General features: G+C 32.0%; 1 protein-coding gene across 1 annotated transcript in view; it reads left to right on the top strand.

The window, feature by feature from the left end:
• The window catches only part of LOC143056740 (uncharacterized), a 415,780-nt gene that overhangs the window by 60,584 nt on the left and 340,323 nt on the right, over positions 1 to 14,873 (top strand). The window lies entirely within an intron of this gene.

The raw sequence follows: 14,873 nt of genomic DNA, 5'->3' as shown, positions 1-14,873 counted from the left end.
CCTTTGTGTGACCTCGAAATTGAAAGTATTATCCTTTTCCTTTATTTAAATATTATTTATCAATAAAACAGTCACCAAACAAATAATCGTGTTTTGGTACTGGCTGTTTTCAAATGGAGACAATGCAATCTCAATCTCAATGTGTTTAAATCCCAAGAGAGATAAGTATTGTTACACGAGGGCATAGCTCATCAACTATAGTCTATTTTCCTGACTTGCAACAGGCATTTTTAAATGTAGAAACTGGTTCTAGTAGGTTTAAAAATATTTACCACCATGCAATTACGAGTCCATGTGACAATTTTGACATTTTGAATTTAAAACATTCTTCGAATTAACTTTACATTATATTTGTTTAATCATCAAATCAACCTGTTATACATAAAATCTTTGATCTATGGTTCTCTTAAATGTTCGATGGAAGGACAGGTATCGGATTAAATTATTTATGGCATTTATAACATAAATGTATTAGTAAAAGCACAAAGTATAAATTTCAATATTTGCAGGTGCTCGTGGATCACGATACACAATTAAGTAAGTAATATAACTATTTAAAAGAAATAAGTTTGGGCAGATGGACAATGAAAAACATATGATAAGAATTAAAGGCAAACGTACTTCCCTCAATATTGAGAAGAACATATACCGTATAGTCGGCTATTAAAATCCCTGTTCATTGAATTTATGAAACAATTCAACAGACCACGTTTGAGTAATGGCGCTCACTGTGAAAGTTCATAAAAAATATGCGCCATTATGACGTCGTTAACCGATAGAGGGAATTGACTGTATCCCTACATTTCTATAGTCATTCGAGTGTTCTCGTGATCGCCATCTTTATACAGGACAAACTATAATTAATGATTGTTCTGTATGTACTTAATCACATTCCTTCATGACAATAACGCTGATTTTTTATTATCAGAGTTTATTTTGCCGCATAATTCGTGCAATATTAGCATCGATCTTATCACATATATATGGTAAGGAATTGTTGGATTTTGCATTTTTAACAGTAAAATTGCCCTACTCATATTGCTGCCTTGGGCAAACAAGTGGTTCTTGGTTAATATGCCCCGATTCCAAATAACGAAACGTCACTGTTATTTTAAATATCGATGTTGAAAAATAAGTGGAAATATTACAATAAAGCAGTAAGTAGAAAAAATAATGGGAAATGTGATAAATGATTTTCGATTTTAATTGTTACGAAATTTTTTCAAATAGTTATAATTGAACGTTTTTCTACAAAACTTAAATATGATGTGAAAAAAATAATATAAGCATCGGGCTGAAATGGGAGTGTTGAGTCAATATGGAAAAGGGCATGTGATAATCTATAAATATTTATTCAACCGCTCGGTCAACATGGGAATGACGTGATAATGCCCCTATATGCACGAATGATATTCACTTAAACCAGAGATTATGAAGTGAATGGAAGGAACTAGAAAGTGGTCTATTGGAAAAAAATATAGGTTTAATTCATAACAATACAATTTACTTTTAAAATTCGTAAAATCGGTTGTGCATAATCCCGTACAATGGTCCTGTTCTTATGTCACAGTTCTGGTCAATCATTCAATGGACTCATGTTGATAAATAGAAAAGAAGACAGGAAGCAACACAGATTTGTAGTATTCAACAAATTCCAACAGTTGACTTTAATCATTACCCGAACTATAATGTTAATATGGGATAACAAATAACAACACTTCTATACATTTAAAAAAAAAGACTTTTTAATTGTGTCAATTCGAAACAATCCCTTTTTTGTCTTATCCGATAACATTATTTTTCCAACATATACTTTGGAATAACAACACTACTCATGTCAAATGTACATTTCATTTGAATCCGTTATTTTCAGTGACAAACAACAATCGTGAGGCATTCCAAAAACTCGGAATGTAATGGTTGTATCATAACAATATAACAAGAATTGAATACTTGTTTTGAATAATGCAAAAATAATTCAAACTTTTTGATTAATTGTTATGCCCATCCGTCGCATGAAGGGAGCATTGTTGCTGCTGCTCTTTGCGCTCACCACCTGTGAAAGCACACGAATTACACACTTACATTGACCTTTAAAAGCAGCCTTAAAAGTCTGTTATACATATAATTCAGTGCATGTGGTTGTCCTTTGTTTATGTACATGTACTACTAAATGTTGTATATATACATGTAAAATATATCATAAAATTTAGAATGGAAATGGGGAATGTGCCAAAGAGACAATTTAATTGTTATGCCCTTCAGTCGCATGAAGGGAGCATTGTTTCTGCTGCTCTTTGCGCTCACCACCTGTGAAAGCACACAAATTACACACTTATATTGACCTTTAAAAGCAGCCTTAAAAGTCTGTTATACATGTAATTCAGTGCTTGTGGTTGTCCTTTGTTTATGTACATGTACTACTAAATGTTGTATATATACATGTAATATATACCCGGTATCATAAAATTTAGAATGGAAATGGGGAATGTGCCAAAGAGACAACAATCCGAACATAGAGCAGACAACAGCAAAAGGTCACCAACACTGAACAGTTCTTCAATGACAAGAAATTCCCGTACCATGAGGCGTCTCATGTATATATATTTATATATCATACCAGCATTTGTTTTTTATATAACAAAAATTGATAAAAATCAGACCGTTTAATAGTTTTCTGTTTGGAATGCTTTACATTTGTTATTTCTGGGTTATTTAGATCTTACTACATGTATATACCTTACAGTATGGATTACCTGATCATTGTTAAAGTTTGTAAAGTGACATGATAGTGTTATTGACAGTAACATAGAAAGTATTTGACTGTGACAGACTGTCAATTGATCTCTAGCATGTCTACCTGTTATCTTGGTAATAAAGAATGCTTTCATTGCTATTGGGTCCTTTCGCCCTAATAACATGTTCACCCTGGGTTAAAATTGCCCATAGAGTCTATTCACCTTACTAACATGATTAAAAAAAATAATATTGACATGAGGGCATTGAAGTTGAAAAAAGATATTTTTATTTTTTAAAGGAGTAGGTCCGGTAAGGACCGATTTTGGCCTCAAATTTAAGTTTCATCTGACAAAAGATTTGGACCACTTTTTAAACACTTAAGTGTCTATTTCATATGATTCAATTAATTTATGTGCAAGATTTTAACTTATTTAGTCATCAAAAACGATCCAATTCAAGCTCAAATATGACAAATCTACCAAATATGCGAAAAAATTTCACTTTTCAGATGGTTTTTGTCAAAAACAAAAGTGGCCGCATCCGTGTTCATCCTCAATCTTTACATATGTTATGTATTATCATCAAATACAACTTCCATTTCAATATTTTGGATGAACACGAATGCGGCCACTTTCGTTTTACCCGGAAACCGTCTAAAATTTAACTAAAATGCTGGAATTGTGAAGATTTCAGTAATCTAGCACGACTTCATGGTGCTAGTACCCAATATATGTGCATTGTATTGTCAAAAACAGCCCATATTTATATAGCAGAACCATTCTACTATCCAATAACTAAAAAAAAAGTTTAAATTTTAACAATTTTGTAAAACTGCTTTATTTTGGGGCCAAAAAGAGGTCTTACTGAACCTACTCCTTTATGAAAACTGTATAATGGAAATATTTTAAAGTTGATGGCTTGTTTTGGATCAATTATTGATCAATGACATATAACAAATCAAAGGAAAAAAATAAATTGGTTTCGGCTAATACAAATATTACGGTAATTTTTCAACATATTTTGTTCACATATATTCAGTGACCTTGTTAGCTTTTTTCAAAGCTACCTCTACCGTTTTTTTTGGGGAAAATTTGCGTCATTTTCATTAAATTGGGAAATTTAAAATGACCCATGAATTTGACTGAATCTTCAATTTCCAGACCCATTTCAAGAGTCAAACTGTGCTTTAAAATAAGACCACATTTTGTAAGGGATGATACATACATGTAATTATATATAAATAGACCCTCAAATGTGCACATATAGTCATTTTAGACAAAACAATTGTTTAAATGAATGTTTTTCAGTTAATATCCATGCACAATTACTACTGAAACTGTACTGTTTGGGAAATAAGTTGTCTTTTTGGGAATAATTTTAAGCCATTTTTTTTTCAAATTGGGAATTTTCTTCAGGGGAAAAAGCATTTATTCTCCACTAATTTAAGGCAAAACAATATCACTGTATATAATAAACAAAGAAACTAGAAAACATTTTGAAAAAAAAAATTGAAAATCAGGGCGAATGAACCCTTGGCGAACGTGAATCAGGGCGAACGGCTATCATTCCAGATCTTCCTATTTGTATATTTCAATTCAAATATTTAGGCTTATTTAATATTAATAAAATTAAAATAAATAATTTAACTTAACAGGTAAACTGTCATGACTTCATGTCTAGCATTTCACTGTTGCAATGTACGTGGAACCGGTATTGTGATCGTTCTCCCTGATTACATGTTCGCCCTAGGTTCGTTCGCACTGAGTTTGTTAGCCCTGATAGTCCGTTCGTCCTATATTCATTTATTATATGTATATTGTATTTTTAAATTGTTAAAATGTATCAATTAATATATATTCGGTGAATGTAAACTTCAACATGTTCAATTACCATGATCACATACAAATAAATTAGTTTTCAGTTGTTTAACATTTAAAAATATAATGTAGTGCTGAAATTCACAGAAACTTATATTTTATAGTAACGTTATTACATACAGATACAAACTTAGTCCTAAATACCTTGAAGTCACAATATCTTTTAGTCCTGAAATGTACTGAAACTGATAACCTAGTATAGCAGCTAGCTTTAGACAAGTTAACATGAAACATCGTAAATATTCGTCGAAATTGTAGTCTGACTTCAACACATTCAATTATATACACACAACGCAACACTATACTAAAAAAATAAATCAGGGCAAAAGGACTCGGGGCAAACAGGTATTAGGTCGAACAGAAACTAGGGCGAACCAGAATCAGGGCGGACAGACCCGGATTCCATGGAACCCAGTAAACACTTAAACATATATACTAAATTGAGTCATTGCCCCTCCCCCTTTCCAAAAAAAACCCACCCTGTTTTATGAATGTACTTTTATTCCACATTTAAGAAAAAAAAAGTAATCATGTTGTTAAACCTACCACTTTCAACTAGGAGAAGTATTTTATATTCCTTCAGCCTCCTCTGGCTCTGAAAAGGTCTCTGAATGTCTGTGTTTGGTCTTCATTCTCATATCAAGTGTAATAGATGTGCCTTGATTTGCCTAGTTTAATTCCCCTTAATTTGGACAGATTAATTTTTTGGTATTTAAATGTTTATTTTAAGTTTAATTTGATTTAAACATAGTAAGATAAAAGTATGGATTGTTAATTTAACTGTTTTAGTATTTAACTTTCAATGTTTTTATAATGTTTTATGAATGTTTATTTATTCAACTTTTCTTCAGTACCGTTTCAGTTAAAGTTACCCTGTTTAATGACAAGTTTAGAATATCATTTGATATTGAGTCTGAGTCGGCCTTGCACAGGCCTCCAAATACTTGCCGGACTGTATCAGTCCACTCCAGTTTAGAGTTAGCCACCACTTCGGTGCAGTTCGCCAGAGTCACCCCGCTATGGTGCAAATTTGACTACTTTAAAACACTACGCGAAGTAAAATTTACTTTACTTTTAAGACTAACTCTGGGAACAATTCATTTTCATTTTACCTTTGAAATTACTCTATTTTTGAACTTCAGTTTAGAAAGTTTTCCGACTCCTATTTATATCCGAATTTGTTTAATACATGCAATTATTGTACATTTGTGAATAAAATATAGTTTCGTTTGATTCATTGTCTGTTGTTCAGCCATAATCTGATATCAGGTATCCCAATGGTCGAATAGGGGCGAAGTACTGGCCGCTACACGTCCCGGAAGGTGTCGTCACCGACCCCCTCCGTTACAAATGGTGCCGTGACCAGGATATCTGATCCCTCAGGTTTTGGTTTGAACATTATTTTTGATTATAATTTCTTTTGATTTTCAAATTATTTAAATTTTTGATTTTCAAAATGATAAAGTTTGAACAGAAACCTTGTACTTTTGACGGTGTTAGTGATGACGTACAAGAGTATTTTATTCAATGTGAAGCAGTTAGTTTTTGGAATAACTGGAATTTTTCTGAAATGGCTCTTCAGTTAGTAATAAATTTAAGAGAAGAAGCACGAACAATTTTACGTCTTCTTACTCCTGGTCAGTTGCAAAGCTACAGTTTTTTGAAAAGGTTGTCAATGCAACGTTTTAATCCTAAGGAAAGGATACTTTTTTATAAATTTCAACTGAAAAATTGTACAATTTTGCCAGATGAATCTGTGTTTGATTTTGGACATAGATTAAAACTTTTATGCCATCGTGCATATCCAGATAATTTCCATAGTATGGAACCTTATGGTATGGACATTTTCATTGACAAATTAGAGAAGGAAATGGGAGAGTTTGTTCGTTTTAAGCATCCTGCAACTTTTGATGATGCTATATTTTTGGCTACAGAGTTTGAGTCTTTTAAGTTGACAGTTGAACCTGTTGAATGTGAAATTGAGGAAAGTGAAGAAAGTTTAGATTTAAGTTGTTTGAAGTCTGGTTTTGATCAAATTGTCAAAGTTCTTAAGAAGCTGGGGCCGGTTTCACGAAGCTATCCTAAGACATGTCATAAGACATATCTTAGGACATGTCTTATGATCCTCTTATGACTATCCTAGGACATATCTCAAACCTCGTCTCGAAGCTGTCTTAGGATGATCTTAGCTAAGACATCCTAAACCTGTCTCAAGTTCTTTAAATTTTCAAATATAAATATGATTTACGGGAAAAAATCATGTAAATGTAGTATGTCTTACAATAAATTATTCTAAACGTATTGATCAATATAAATGACATAATTTGCAAAATAAATATAAAAAAAGTAAAAGTCATTTATTTATAAATTATCTTTAAACAATACATCAATATAAATATGAAATTTTTAATGAAAAATTAAGAAAACAAGAATATAAAATGATAATTATTTTGGTACAAGTGAGTTGAATTCAATTTCGACTTTATTGGTTATAAAAGGTTAAGGGATAAAATCGTGCAATCTTGATATCAATTATACATCGAATTTACATTGTTGACAAATCATGATAATACGTCAATCTAGAAAAATTGCATTTAAAGCAGGAACAGGAGAATAGATAATTAGATGTTAATAAGATATTTTTTTCAAAATTAATATAAAAAATAATTGTAATTTGTATAAATAAACGTATAACTATCCTAAGACCATCATAAGACACCTCTCGCGTTGTCCTAACTTTATGACCAACTTTAAGAGATGTCCTAATTTAGGACCACTTTGTGAAACCCACTTAGGACTAAGATATGTCGTAAGACCATCCTAAGACATGTCTTAGTCCTAAGACAGCTTCGTGAAACTGGGCCCTGGTTTGTAGGAAGTTTAAAGTTAGAAAATGTTTTAATTGTTCGGTAGTTGGACATATCAGAGCTAAGTGTCCCAATAAAGTTTGTAAAAGTGTCAATTCTGTTCATGTTGTTGAACCAGAAAAAACAGTTTCTACTTCAGTTAATACATGTAATAAGAATGTGAAAAAATCATGTAGAGTTGTCAAAAGAGTTCAAAGTTTATTTCCAACTGATTTGCATAGTTCTTTATCTGATTATTTGATTTCTAGCATGGATGATTTTTCTTGTTGGAAGGATAAGCCAGTTAAAGTTTTCATATAATATGTTTTATTTGTTTTAATTTGTATATTTAGTATTTTACTTATTTTGTCAGTTTATATTATTGTTTAGAAGGTATGGTTTCCAAGTTTTTGGATTTGTTGTTTTTCTTGGTCACGTTAATGAGCCGGTTTTGTTATCGAAACCACCCTCAAAAACGTTGTTTGATTAGATTGTGTTTTCTTTAGATGTTGGTTTGTTTAGATTGTAGCTTAGTTTCTTGTTGGAATAGTTTTATTTATGAGTTTGCTCATTTATTTGGATTTTTAACCTCTCTGAACAAGTTTTATTGTTTTAAATTTGTTTCATTGGGTTATGGTATTCCTTTTGTGACTTTTTAAAGTCATGGCAGAAATCTATTGAGTGGCAGTTAGTTTATGTGCGAAGACAACCAGCTGATATAGTAAGCCGTTCTTGTACCGAGAACACCTTTCTTACTTTTGGTACAACGTTTGGTCATCTTGAACCCGGAATCACATGTTTAACGTGATTCTGTGAGATCTACAATGGTGGACTAAACCTGGTACAACGATGGACTTCAAGAACCCGAAAACACAAGTTAAAAGTGTTTTTTGTGAGATCAACAATTGGTGTACTATACCTGGTACAACTTGAACCATGCAGATTAGCCATATTTACATTCCGTTTCCGTTTGAAGGAATATTTGTGGAATGCTGTACATATGCTGTGTCCATTTACCGTTGGATATATATGCTATGGATTATTGTACTCTATAAACTGTGTTTACCGCCTATTCCTGGACGTTTATACCGTGTGGAACTTTCCTGATGGTTGGGCCGTGTGTTAATTTTACATTTTTGTGACATTAATTGACATTTTGTTTGTATTGTTTTATATTGTTTATTGTTTTCAACACATCTATTTTAAATATTTTTTTCCCAAATATTAATTTCTTTAATATTTGTCCTAAGGGGGGAGGAATGTAATAGATGTGCCTTGATTTGCCTAGGTTAATTCCCCTTAATTTGGACAGATTAATTATTTGGTATTTAAATGTTTATTTTAAGTTTAATTTGATTTAAACATAGTAAGATAAAAGTATGGATTGTTAATTTAACTGTTTTGGTATTTAACTTTCAATGTTTTTATAATGTTTTATGAATATTTATTTATTCAACTTTTCTTCAGTACCGTTTCAGTTAAAGTTACCCTGTTTAATGAAAAGTTTAGAATATCATTTGATATTGAGTCGGAGTCGGGCCTTGCACAGGCCTCCAAATACTCGCCGGACTGTATCAGTCCACTCGAGTTTAGAGTTAGCCACCACTTCGGTGCAGTTCGCCAGAGTCACCCCTCTATGGTGCAAATTTGACTACTTTAAAACACTACGCGAAGTAAAATTTACTTTACTTTTAAGACTAACTCTGGGAACAATTCATTTTCATTTTACCTTTGAAATTACTCTATTTTTGAACTTCAGTTTAGAAAGTTTTCTGACTCCTATTTATATCCGAATTTGTTTAATACATGCAATTATTGTACATTTGTGAATAAAATATAGTTTCGTTTGATTCATTGTCTGTTGTTCAGCCATAATCTGATATCAGGTATCCCAATGGTCGAATAGGGGCGAAGTACTGGCCGCTACACGTCCCGGAAGGTGTCGTCACCGACCCCCTCCGTTACACAAGTTTCCATTTGTAACTTTTAATTACTCTGATGAAACTCTTTACCAAGTTTGTTACAGTGTGGTTTATAAACTCTGAGTGAAAAATAAGTGGTAAACATCCATTCTCTGTGGGATGTTATTTCTTGATAATTTGTAATTTTTACGGAGCGATACTTTCGGTCCAAAAGCTAATTTGAAATGAAATTTAACATCTCTGTGACACAAACTTAGCTTTAGTTGTGTCTTTAGAGTAACATTAGTAATGAACACAACTAGAATATCTTTGATGACAGCTGCAGATTGTATGATAAACAACATCGTAAATTTGCCTCCACATGTAGTTCAGCAGAACCGGAAGTTATAAAGTGTTTTCAAGACACGATGCACTGAACAAAAATCATCAGTAAAAATAATCTAACCAATTGAACGTAATAAACACTGAATCTTTACTAAATTATCAATATCTTAACACTGTTAATTGCAGTTGTATAAAAACTGCAGAATACTGTATGAAATTATTTTTTTTACTTGTTTTGAAGTTCAACAAGAGTTGTCTATCTTGAAATAGTAAGAAAAAGCGGTGAATTTAAAATGAAAATAACCTTCTTCTGATAATATGCTACAAATATATTTTTTGATATGTTGTTTGGGAGATTCCATATTTTCTGAAATGCTAAATGGTTTACTATAACTCGTCTGCTCACAGGAGATATATGTTATAGCATCCATCATATTTCCAATACTTATATAGTGAGAAAAACATGCCCATCTGAATTTTTATTAAGGTATAAATGACATTTATAGTTGGCATTAACAATTATGGTTGAAAATATGTTATTTTTGACTCAAATTATGTCACATAACCAAATATCAAGCATAAAATTGAGAAAGGAAATGGTGAATATGTCAAAGCGACAACCACCGACCATAGAGCAAACAACAGCCGAAGGCAACCAATGGGTCTTCAATGTAGCGAGAATTCCCGCACCCGTAGGTGTCCTTCAGCTGGCCCCTAAAATTATGCATAATAGTACAGTGATAATGGACGTCATACTAAACTCCGAACTATACACAAGAAACTAAAATTTGAAATCATACAAGACTAACAAAGGCCAGAGGCTCCTGACTTGGGACAGGCGCAAAATTGCGGCGGGGGTAAACATGTTTATGAGATCTCAACCCTCCCCCTATACCTCTAGCCAATGTAGAAAAGTAAAAGAATAACAATACGCACATTAAAATTCAGTTCAAGAGAAGTCCGAGTCCGATGTCAAAAGATGTAACAAAAGAAAATAAATAAAATGACAATAATACATAAATAACAACAGACTACTAGCAGTTAACTGACATGCCAGCTCCAGACCTCAATTAAACTGATTAAAAGATTATGTCTTCATCATATGAATATCAGGTACAATCCCTCCCGTTAGGGGTTTATTATCATACTATCATAAAATATATGAGAAGAACACAACCCGTGTCATGCCAACAACTGTTTTTTTTAGAAATAAATGTGTTTAGTTCCGATGCAAAGACCCTATCAGTGAATCAATGTTAAAGCCAAAATATGCAATCTTTAATGACCTGACAACAGTATCGTAACTATATCCCCTTTTAATAAGTCTATTTAAAGGTTTTGTTAGTTTCTGAGGAGAATACTGACATTTTTGTGCTTTATAAAGAATATTTCCATAAAAAATTGGATGTGAAATACCTGAACGTATAAGATGTCTGCATGTTGAGTTATATTTACGAATTATTTCCTTACACCGGTGATAAAATATAGTAATTGGTTTACATGGGGTAAATCACTTTTTCTTCATATTGCATCATTCTTAGGTAGGTGGAGTAATACTTAAGGTTTTTGAAAAAGGTGCAATACCTGTAAAAAAAAGTTTTACGATCACACCAGGTTTAATAATCGATCTTTGTGTAAAAAGGATCATATTTTTGATAGAATACTATTGATATTTACCCTTTATTATTTCAGAGATACTAAGAGAAAACAGTAGCCAGAGCCCATGCCATGGTGAGTTTTAATTAACTTAATGATAAAGCAATATGTACAGTTATAGTCTTGCCATGATCTTACATGTATATCATTTTATGTATTTCTCTGACGTCAGTCTATTGTTCTTACAGTAGATTATTTTTCTAGCATCAACCGACCACTGTGTTAACTTAGGATAGCTTATGTCATAACTTTTAACTTTTATATTACGATATTTGAACCTCACAAAACGATGAAGGGTTCGATGTCGCGTGTATTGTCTTGCAAATCAGTAGTCTTTATTCCATGCAGGATACAACTATTCCACTATTTATAAATAACACTCTAAAAACGCATAACTGTTAAAACGTGTCAATAAACTGTTTTTTTTCTATCTCATAGATAATTCGCTTTTGTAATCTAATCTTATAAGTTTCAAACAATACGCAGGCAAAATTATTTCTTCTTTGCGAATGGCCGGCCAAAAGATGTGTTCTTTCTATGTGACGTCATGAGGCATAGTCGCCTTTTTCATGCCGTCACAATAGGACATTACGAAGAAACAAAATTCGACGTCATAATCGAATTTTAACAAACGAACCACACGTTGATTAAATTGTTTGATACAATGAATGCAGAGAGGGATATATTGACGAAGAATTAGAAAAAAAAATATTACAATTCTTTGATAAAATAAATATCCATAAGCCCATTAAACTTGTCACTATTAATTCAAATGAACTTTAGTTCCCTTTCATCATAGCAAATGCTTACTTATTGTTTTAGTCTGAAAAAGATATTACGTTATCAATATTTTGTTTCATTTATTTATTATGAATGGTCAAAATATACATCAACATTGAACGGACTCTAATTTGAATAAAGTGTGACACATCGGCTACGACCGTGAAACTTCTTCTGACGATTAAACCAGAAATAAAATAATCGCCCTGAAAATAAAACATATTATACCGATAAAATTTTATCAATATTTTGGTCGAGAAAAAAAATTTACAATGAAGGTAAATTCTATGTTCGATGTAAATAAGTATTAAGCGATTGAGTAGCTTTTTCCATGAACCTTCTTTTCTGTTTGAAAAGAAGAAAACAGCTGGCACTGTGATTTTTCAGAGGGAGGAGTTCTTCAATACCCAGCATGAACGGTCGTCCTATCTAGGTCAAATATGTCAATTTCGGAATGCAGCACATTACAGTCGTAAATAAATAAATTTGTAACAACATGTGCATCATATAAAAGTTTGGAAGTGTTTTAAGTTAATGAGATAAATTAAATGCATGCCAATTTGATAAAATTCATTATTCTTCAGTAGTCATTATACGCATGTGCAAACAAAAATATTGGATTTAGCGCAAGGGTTTGTTCATAAAGCGAAAGAAGCACTTCAAATTAGAATGATGTATAATTGGTCAAATGAGACGAGCACAATCATGTGGCGCATCATAACATGATATTATTGTTGCAACTACGCTAAATTTGTGTACCTGATGGAGTACGTCTAAATTGTAGTCAATCGTAACGCTTTTTCAGTGATAATATAATGCGCGATATATAAATTTCAAAAGATTCTTAATTAAAAAAAAAATACTTTAAAAAAAATCAATAAATTCAATACATAATATATGTCAATTTTATAAATCATCAATACCAAAATCTATATAATTTAATGTAATGATTAAAAACTAAATATATACAAATACAAGTATATAAAAATATAAAGGGAAGCCACATGTAACAACCCATTTAACTAATAATATTTCACTTATGTTAACTTAAATTAAGAAGTTAACCGAGTTGATATAATCATTTCCAGCTCTTATAGAATGAAAAAAGACTAAATACGACATTATTTTTATGAAATTCAATTGATTCATTGTCAAATCATTAAAAAAAAACAGTCGTTTTATAAGAAATGTGTTAAGCTAGACAACTGGTAAGAAGTAGTAGATTATCGGAAACGATAATCAATTTGCAACTAACGTCGTTCATTGGTTATCGTTTAGGAATCCGCTACTTCTTCTCTTTTCTTTATTACATATTGCTTTCTTAAACGTACGTCCGTAACCAAGCTTAACAGACCAACTCAATCTAGACAGTGTTGTATGAGTTTAGGATTAGTACGTTGTGTGCTATTTAAATTGTTAACCCACAAGCAGCAAAAAAGCATGTAGGAATAAAACTTTTATTATGATTTCTGTTTTACCACCTGTGCTTCAAGTTCCATATTATACAACAAGGCATCGTAATTAGTTCAGTAAAAGTCTATCTTAAACTAGTCGCGCTGGGCTAAAACTATGAAAAAGTATCAAATATAAAAATACGTTTTACTACATGGTGATAGCGTGGCTTTTGTCAATCAAATGAGTAGATTTATCTGAAAAATCAATGAATTGTCATCATAAAGTAAACTTTGTTTTGAAACCTGTTCATTCCATTTTACTATATGATGATGAAAATTTCAGGAATTCAATTTTCGGCCCTCCCTTGACACCATTTGCGAGTATGGTCTTGAGGAAACGATGATAGTCCGTCGGACGGGGACGATAAATGGCTGACCCGTGTTAAGAGAGAGCCATATCTCTTGCACGTTAAAGACACCCTTGTGGATTTCGAAAAAAGTGTAGGCTAATGCCGCTACAAGGCAGCACTCGCACCCGCAAAGTGGAAAGGGATTAATATAAGTTGTAAAACTTGTTTCCCAATCCACTATAAATAAATATGTTTAAACTAAAACTACTATATGATTTTGTACATTTTCATGCACTCTTTTGCATGTGATTTCAAATCAATTAATGGAAATATAAAGATGATTTACGCCCTTAACCGGAATTTACCTATTCGAAAAAACAACCTGCTACATGTTACAAATAATTTACGTGGTAAACAATCAAGGCTTTCCACGACAATTTTGAATACTAGTTTCATTTCATTTTTTTTGTCTTCAGGTTTTCAACTTAGTGAGATGGAATTTTGGAAGCAGGAAGAAAAACTGTTCGTTGAAACACCTGCTGTTATAAAGATTTTACAGTCACTTGAATCAGCACATACTTCATTAATAGTAGGAGAACCTGGCATCGGTAAGAGCATGTTGATGCAGCATGTCGCTTTAAAAATACATTCGACAACAAGTTTTTGTATAGTACCATGTTCAGGAATGCAGGATATATTTAACCATTATACTATAGACAGAAAGCAGATGTTTGTTATTGATGATTTTTGTGGACGATTTACACCTAGTTTGTCGGCCATTGAATGGTTGATAAAAAATGAAGAAAAGTTAAAACGGATGCTTGAGAAGGGGAAAATGAAAATAGTAGCAACATGCCGTTTAGATATTTATCTTGAGGGAACCGTATGTAAATCATGTACAGTTTTTCAACCAAATATCTTCAACTTATCTGAAGAATACTCTAAAGATGACAAGTTAAAGATATGTATGAAGTATTTATCAAAA

Source organism: Mytilus galloprovincialis, chromosome 13 (genome assembly GCF_965363235.1).
Source record: "Mytilus galloprovincialis chromosome 13, xbMytGall1.hap1.1, whole genome shotgun sequence".
NCBI lineage: Eukaryota > Metazoa > Mollusca > Bivalvia > Mytilida > Mytilidae > Mytilus > Mytilus galloprovincialis.
This window is presented reverse-complemented; position numbering and strand designations above follow the sequence as displayed.